This window comes from Bacillus rossius, unplaced genomic scaffold (genome assembly GCF_032445375.1).
Source record: "Bacillus rossius redtenbacheri isolate Brsri unplaced genomic scaffold, Brsri_v3 Brsri_v3_scf23, whole genome shotgun sequence".
Classification (NCBI taxonomy): domain Eukaryota; kingdom Metazoa; phylum Arthropoda; class Insecta; order Phasmatodea; family Bacillidae; genus Bacillus; species Bacillus rossius.
Window position 1 is genome coordinate 314,897 of NW_026962404.1, and position 8,309 is coordinate 323,205.

General features: G+C 36.1%; 1 non-coding gene across 1 annotated transcript; it reads right to left on the minus strand.

The window, feature by feature from the left end:
• Positions 1 to 3,087: 3,087 nt before the first annotated feature.
• On the minus strand, positions 3,088 to 3,206 carry LOC134543907 (5S ribosomal RNA). The gene has a single exon (XR_010077352.1). It is a non-coding gene; the product is annotated as a 5S ribosomal RNA (ribosomal RNA).
• Positions 3,207 to 8,309: the final 5,103 nt, after the last annotated feature.

The window sequence follows — 8,309 nt, forward strand, 5'->3', positions numbered from 1 at the left end:
AATTAACTTAGGTATACTTTAGTGTATAGTATGCTGAAAATGTGGAGATAATTTCATGAAGGCTGTTTGCTGTGGAAGCACTAGCAAATCACCTTGTTCAGTGCCACCTGGAATGGCTTTCTTCGTGCACCTCCAAGGATGATGTGATTATTATTGTGAGTAAATTTTGTTTACATTTTCATTGTGTGAATAATAAAACTTTTAACTGTACACACAACAAGCATTTCACTTGGATCTGATGCATTCTCAAGAGTGCAGTTTCTGTTTAGCTTTTAAAACTGGCTGCCCTTCAATTCACTCAAGGTGCAGATGCAAGTTGCTGATGAAGTATTCCACACACATGCTACATTGGAGAAATATTTTAATAAAAATTAAAACTCTTGCAGGATTTCGAATAAAAACTATCCTATTTATCCCTTCTATGTTTTGGTACTGCGAAATTGAGAGAGGTAAGTAAGTTGTGAGGTTATTTTTACTTGCTTGCATGTGAGGTTAGCAGAGCAAAAATATTTTTGAAATTGCAGATACATGGTCACTTTATTTCGTTGCAAACATTTATAAGCTCGTAATCTTATTTAAAGTCTCCATACTTAATGCGTTTGGAAAACCTTCTTTCTCTCAATTTTACAATGGAACAAAATTTTACTTGTATGTGTACATTAATTCCATCTCTAAATGATGTAGGTTTACGCACCGAGATCAGGTACATTGTAGAGAGAAAAACACACGAGTACCTGCTTATTTTGAAGTTTTAATGAGTATATTAAAAAAAAAAAAAAAAACGATAAAAATATAATTGAAAAAGTATATTATTCACGTATTTTTGAGGATGAGGGGAGGGGGTGTTTTTGTCCGATGGTCGTTTATCTTTAAAGAAATTTCCGTTGGACCTGTGCGTTCTTGCTCTGCCAATTCTCGAAAAATGAAATATTTTAAGTCGTCTTTTATGTGCTAACTTCATTATATTTGGCTGCATTCGTATTTTTATTAGTTTTGAAACATTCATGTCACGGAAAATAATCATAAACCAGGACAAAAACGTTTTGACTAAATGTTCTAGGTTGGTTGTAAAACATTTTCTTATTTTATTTCACATCGGAAACATCTGTTAAGTTGTAAGCTTTGTAATGAATGCGACAGTCACTTGTTCGCTGAAGTGTTTGTTTAAGAAATTAGTATTGTAAATTTGTTTATGGTCTTGTTAAATGAAATTTTAAGTGAAATCATTTGGGAAAACAGAGGCTACAGGAATTTTCAACACAACTTGATGACCGACGTTGTGACTAGTGTGGGAGTGTGTGCTCGTGTAAATATCAATTTTTCTTACTCCTCGTGCCGGTCAACAGGAAAACAGCGAGTGTGTTATCTCATCGCGGGCGTGTGATTGCGTGTGGTAAATTGTGCTAGGTTAATTACCGCAAAACTCCACTGTGTGCAAATATGTAGTGTGTCGCTGTATGCAAATATTTGGTATGTCTTTTTTTTTTTTTTTTTTTTTTCAGGCAATACACACTTTGAATTTTACACAATTTCGATGCTGCAACCTAAGTGTATACATGCGAATAGGATTGCTTAAATGAAAAAGTAAAGTAGGAGGTAAGTGCAAATGTTTCCAGGAGGTTATGCACACACAATCTATTTTATGAATTAATAGTTATTATCTAAGAAAATGATAGAAGATTATAAATAATGTGTGCAGAATAATACAGAATTTGCATGTTACACAAAAAAAAATATATATATATATTCCAAATATTGTTAGCAAAATGCACCTAGATTAGTGAGCTGGATTTTTTTTTTTTTTTTTGTATTTTTGTTCTGTTGATCCCACGTGGAGTCAAGGCTCCGGGATATAGAACATGTATGTGCAGACAATTAATATTTACATGATGCAAGTTACCAAGAAAAAAAATTTCAAAAAAAAAAAATACATAACATGTTACACAATTTAACTTTATGCAAAACATGAAGCAGCTGTTATCACAAGTCCATTCAACAAATTAACAGTTCAATTTCTCTATTATCAATCAAATTAAAGAATAGCTTCAGAGGGTAGGTAGGATATTCTAGAAGAATTTTTTTTACTGTTTTTTTTTTTAATACTGGTAAATTGTTTTAGTTATTTTCTGTGATATTAAGTTGTAAAGTTTTACTCCCAAGTAATTTAGTCCATTTTCAAATCGCCTAGTGTTATGTTCAACTATCCTCAATTTACTAGCATTTCTGGTGTTATACCTATGTGCGAATATCTAAAAAAAAAAAAAAAAAAAAAAAATAATAATTTTTTTTTTCTTCTTTTTCTTAAGAATGAATAAAAAGTTTCTAGAACGTATTCATTTATGGCAGTCAGGACTTTAAGTTTTTTGAATTTTGGTCTGCAGTTAGATGATTTTTTATCTTTTGTTATTATTCTAATAGCTCCTTTTTTTTTTTTTTCCCCCAATGTTATATGGCAGAAAGAGTAGAGCTATGGCTACTGTGACATCATGCATTGATGGGAAGGTTATTGTTGGATAACAAAAATTTAGATGATATAATTTTTATTTTTTTCCATACACAACACATTGCAGGTACAATTTTACAGGTTACAGCTGTACCACCTCTAGTATTGCTGCCGACCATCCAACAAATGAGCACACTAAACAGGCATTGATGACATTGTTATCAACGTCTTTTTGAATCTCTCATTATTATACATAACTGCCCACTGAAACAGAGAAACTTCAAAATAGGTGTGTGTGTGTGTGTTTATATATATATATATATATATATATATATATACATATATACATACATACATACATACATACATACATACATACATACATATACACTTATCTATTTATTTTTTCACTTTGAATTTTGTATGAGGTATACACATGCAAAGATTCACAGCTGCTGCTGGGTGGGTGAGTGAGTGAGTGATTGATTGATTGATTGATTGATTGATTGATTGATAGAGAGTGAGTGTGTGTGTGTGTGTGTGTTAGGGGGGGGGGGGGGAAATGTGGTGATTGTGGGGGAAAAAAAAATTTAAAATTGAAATTTTTAAAAAAAAATTTTTTTCTGTAGGGTGCAAAATAGTAGTGCCAACGGCACGTGGTGTTCCCAAGCGGTCACCCATCTAAGTACTAACCACGCTCGACGATGCTTAACTTCGGTGATCGGACGAGAACCGGTGTGTTCATCGTGATATGGCCGTTGGCAATGATATAGATGTTTTTTTTTTGCAGTTTGTATTTGCCACTCGAAATAGCTATACCAGGTGTGATTGTTACAAACAACAGGAGAAATCGTGTAATGAACACTCTTTTACTTCCCCCCCCCCCCCCCCCTCCCCACACACAACACCCACCACCCTCACCATCCCAACCACCAAAGCCCTCTTCAAAATACACTCTCACACACACACACAAACCCACACTCTATAACTGATGAACATTACCATAACTTCTTAAAGCCATTAGATAATATTTAACTCAAGAAAGGTATTGTGATATGTTTAAAGAAAGAAAGGTGAAACCTTTAACTTTACCAGCAGGTATTAGTATCACTGAGGTATCTTCTAGGTTGTAGCAGCAATAGTAGTAATAATAATAAAATTAAATAAGGTAATAAAAAAGAAAAGTTATACATGTGATCAAATCATGAATGTATAAAACTGGAATGAATTTAAATTTTTTTTATTTTTCTTCATAGGCTGTTTTGAAATTGATGAGTAAGTGCCTCTTCTTTTAAATTTTTTAATGCTGAACACTGTTACATAAGAGATGAATGTTTAGAAAATTTAAAAAAAAAAAAAAGCTAGCCCAGCCCCCTCCCCCCCTCACACAAAATCCAAACAAAAAAAAAAACACCCTCCTTCAAAACATCACATAATCATCCAGCCAGCAGTGCAGACGAGAAATTTGCACTCGGGGCCGCCATTTTGACGATAAATTCTTGCATGGCACACCAAAGGTAGGAAAGAATTTAAAAAAATAAAAATAATGGGCGAGCACCCTCGCGTCTGCCTGTAGAAAATGAAGTTAAAAGTAACATAACCTAAAGACAGGCACACACTAGGGTGCTCCCAGGCGGTTGAGAAATTTTTTCCCGCCAAAAGACTTATATATATTATTTATTTTACTGTTTTTGGCAGGGGGCTATGTCGGTCTGTGTGCAAAGTAGTTCCTACTCCCGCCGCCAGGAGCGCGCGCGGTGGGTAGCGATGTTGTTTTTTCTGCTTTCATTTGTTTATTATTTAGAGGGTTAATGCTATGTAAATGTACGCAAGTTTGGTTATGTGTCGGTAGTTGTGCGAGATTTAATTTCCGAAACGAAATTTGACTTTCATCGGCCTGCATTTCTCACTTATTCGGAAAATACATGTGTGTTTATGTATGTATAATAATCGAGTGATTTTGTAATAATTTGGAAGTTTTGTTTGCGTGTGCGATGTGGGGAAGAAAAGGTGTGCACACGAGTCCTAGGGCTATATTTTTTTTTATTGCGAAATATTTACTTCATGTGGTGAAAAATTTTAAATTATTTGTGATGCAAGTGAAATTTTTTTTTTTTTTTCAGTTGGGTGATGTGTTTGTCCTCGTTTGTGTGCAAGGAAGCAAACATGCTGAAGGTAAGGGGCCATAAATGACACTTTAAAATATTAGTTTACCATTAATTTTGGTTAAATATTAAATTGCCATATAAGTAAAATCATGTCAACTGTTGTATTCCACCCAGTATAAGCTGTTAGTAATGGGTACTTAATATAAATAGAATAAATGTAAGCATTTTCGTCTGCATGAAAATTCACTTTTTTTTTGGATCCATTTGTACTGTGGGTAGTTAAATAGTACATTATGTTGTTTTTACTTCGAAGTACAAAACATCTTGTGCATGATTGCAAATTCAAACGCAGTTAAGCATAATATGAATTCGAATTATGTGTGTGTGTGTGTGTGTGTGTGTATATATATATTTTTTTTTTTTTTTTTTTTTTTACTGTGTCCAGTTTTAGCACAAATGGAATTATTTTCAAAGTGAATCGATGCAACTGGTCTTTGCCATTAATATTGATATATGATCTAACTAAATTAAATAGAAAGGATTTTTTTATTTATTTTTTTATATATATAAATATATTTGTAGCAATGTACTAATGACCACAGAAGTAAGCAAAAAAAAAAATATATATATATATATCTCAGCCAGTAAACCATGCGTCTTAAAGACTTTTTTTAATGAAAATATTTCTGCCTTGGTTAAGCTTACATTTACTATCATAGGGATTGAGGGAATTGTAGAACAGCAGCAGAAGCATTTCCTTTCATGATCATGTTCTTGGTCCTGAAAAGGACCGTTTATGTAAGCATGTGCACACCAGACCTGCTCACTTGGAGCTGGTGTATTTGGTGACAGCCTTGGTGCCCTCGCTGACAGCGTGCTTGGCCAGCTCCCCGGGCAGCAGCAGTCTCACGGCCGTCTGTATCTCGCGGCTGGTGATGGTGGAGCGCTTGTTGTAGTGGGCGAGGCGGCTGGCCTCTGCCGCGATGCGCTCGAAAATGTCGTTCACGAAACTGTTCATGATGCTCATGGCCTTAGATGATATGCCAGTGTCCGGATGAACTTGCTTCAACACTTTGTAGATGTAGATTGCGTAGCTTTCCTTCCTCTTGCGCTTCTTTTTCTTGTCGCCCTTCGAGATGTTTTTCTGGGCCTTGCCCGCCTTTTTGGCTGCCTTACCGCTCGTCTTGGGGGGCATCGTAGGTCTGAGCTGTGCCGCTGTCGCTAGATGAGTGAGACGGGAATTTTTTTTTTTTTTTTTTTGCAATAGCCCCTCCACGCTAAAGCCAGTCCCACACAACCGAAGTGATTGTGGGCCCTCCTATAAAAATGGGAGTGATGTGACGAGAGGAAATTTATGCGTGCCAGGTGGGACCTATACGCTTACTTTAGATACTGAAAAAATGCCAGTGCCACTCCCCACTCCTGCGGGGGAGGGGGGAGTAGCGCGGCGACGTGCGTCTGGCGCGAAGCAAGACTGCAGGAGCACGGGAATTAGTGCTCCGGCAGGCATAGGGGTTTAGCAAATGGGTTGGCAGCAGTAAACCAGCGATCGCACTGGAGGAAACCTGCTACCCGGTAGTGAAAATGTCCGCCCGGATATCCCAGAGGGGAGGAGGGGGAAAATTGGATAAGGTATAACGCATCTGCCTGGGATGGCCAGATGCGTTATGTTGGTGTAACCTGGTTACTTGTACATGGCAGGAACATGGAATTTGAAGATTGGTCTCAGCAACGCCGAGTTCGCCAGTCCGTCGGCGCGACCTGCAACTAAAATAACATAAACGTAAGAGTACACAGCACATGATGATTCATGCTGCGAAATTACAGGAGATCGTGCAGTGGGGACCTGACACAGGCACTGTGGTTGGCGTCTCTGTGACACATAGGACGGGGTTGTTAGATTTTATGACGAGAAAAAATTTTTAATCGTAGCACTAAAATCTAACACTGTGAAGAAATAACACTGAAAGAAATTTTATTTATGTCGCGAAAGAATTTTTGTAACACTAAATAATTTCTGCAAATATCTGGTTACCCAATTTTCTGGTTGCGGACGGTTCAGAAAATTCTCGATGCCTTGCTCACGTAGGGAGCAGCGCACTTTGGACAGCGAAAGTAATGTAGGGCTTCTTTAGCACTGATTTTTCAATGTTTTCTAAATGTCAGCAGTCTACGATGACATAATGGGCAGTTCCACTAATAGTGTAATTTTTTTATGGCAGCTGCACTGTTTAATTTGCACTGCGAGCTGTTTAAATTTACTGCTACACCAAACAGGGAACTTTTCATTTGCAGATGTTATTCAAGGAATCAAATACGTAATTTGTGCTGGAATCACTTGAAAATGGTTAAATTAACTTAGGTATACTTTAGTGTATAGTATGCTGAAAATGTGGAGATAATTTCATGAAGGCTGTTTGCTGTGGAAGCACTAGCAAATCACCTTGTTCAGTGCCACCTGGAATGGCTTTCTTCGTGCACCTCCAAGGATGATGTGATTATTATTGTGAGTAAATTTTGTTTACATTTTCATTGTGTGAATAATAAAACTTTTAACTGTACACACAACAAGCATTTCACTTGGATCTGATGCATTCTCAAGAGTGCAGTTTCTGTTTAGCTTTTAAAACTGGCTGCCCTTCAATTCACTCAAGGTGCAGATGCAAGTTGCTGATGAAGTATTCCACACACATGCTACATTGGAGAAATATTTTAATAAAAATTAAAACTCTTGCAGGATTTCGAATAAAAACTATCCTATTTATCCCTTCTATGTTTTGGTACTGCGAAATTGAGAGAGGTAAGTAAGTTGTGAGGTTATTTTTACTTGCTTGCATGTGAGGTTAGCAGAGCAAAAATATTTTTGAAATTGCAGATACATGGTCACTTTATTTCGTTGCAAACATTTATAAGCTCGTAATCTTATTTAAAGTCTCCATACTTAATGCGTTTGGAAAACCTTCTTTCTCTCAATTTTACAATGGAACAAAATTTTACTTGTATGTGTACATTAATTCCATCTCTAAATGATGTAGGTTTACGCACCGAGATCAGGTACATTGTAGAGAGAAAAACACACGAGTACCTGCTTATTTTGAAGTTTTAATGAGTATATTAAAAAAAAAAAAAAAAAACGATAAAAATATAATTGAAAAAGTATATTATTCACGTATTTTTGAGGATGAGGGGAGGGGGTGTTTTTGTCCGATGGTCGTTTATCTTTAAAGAAATTTCCGTTGGACCTGTGCGTTCTTGCTCTGCCAATTCTCGAAAAATGAAATATTTTAAGTCGTCTTTTATGTGCTAACTTCATTATATTTGGCTGCATTCGTATTTTTATTAGTTTTGAAACATTCATGTCACGGAAAATAATCATAAACCAGGACAAAAACGTTTTGACTAAATGTTCTAGGTTGGTTGTAAAACATTTTCTTATTTTATTTCACATCGGAAACATCTGTTAAGTTGTAAGCTTTGTAATGAATGCGACAGTCACTTGTTCGCTGAAATGTTTGTTTAAGAAATTAGTATTGTAAATTTGTTTATGGTCTTGTTAAATGAAATTTTAAGTGAAATCATTTGGGAAAACAGAGGCTACAGGAATTTTCAACACAACTTGATGACCGACGTTGTGACTAGTGTGGGAGTGTGTGCTCGTGTAAATATCAATTTTTCTTACTCCTCGTGCCGGTCAACAGGAAAACAGCGAGTGTGTTATCTCATCGCGGGCGTGTGATTGCGTGTGGTAAATTGTGCTA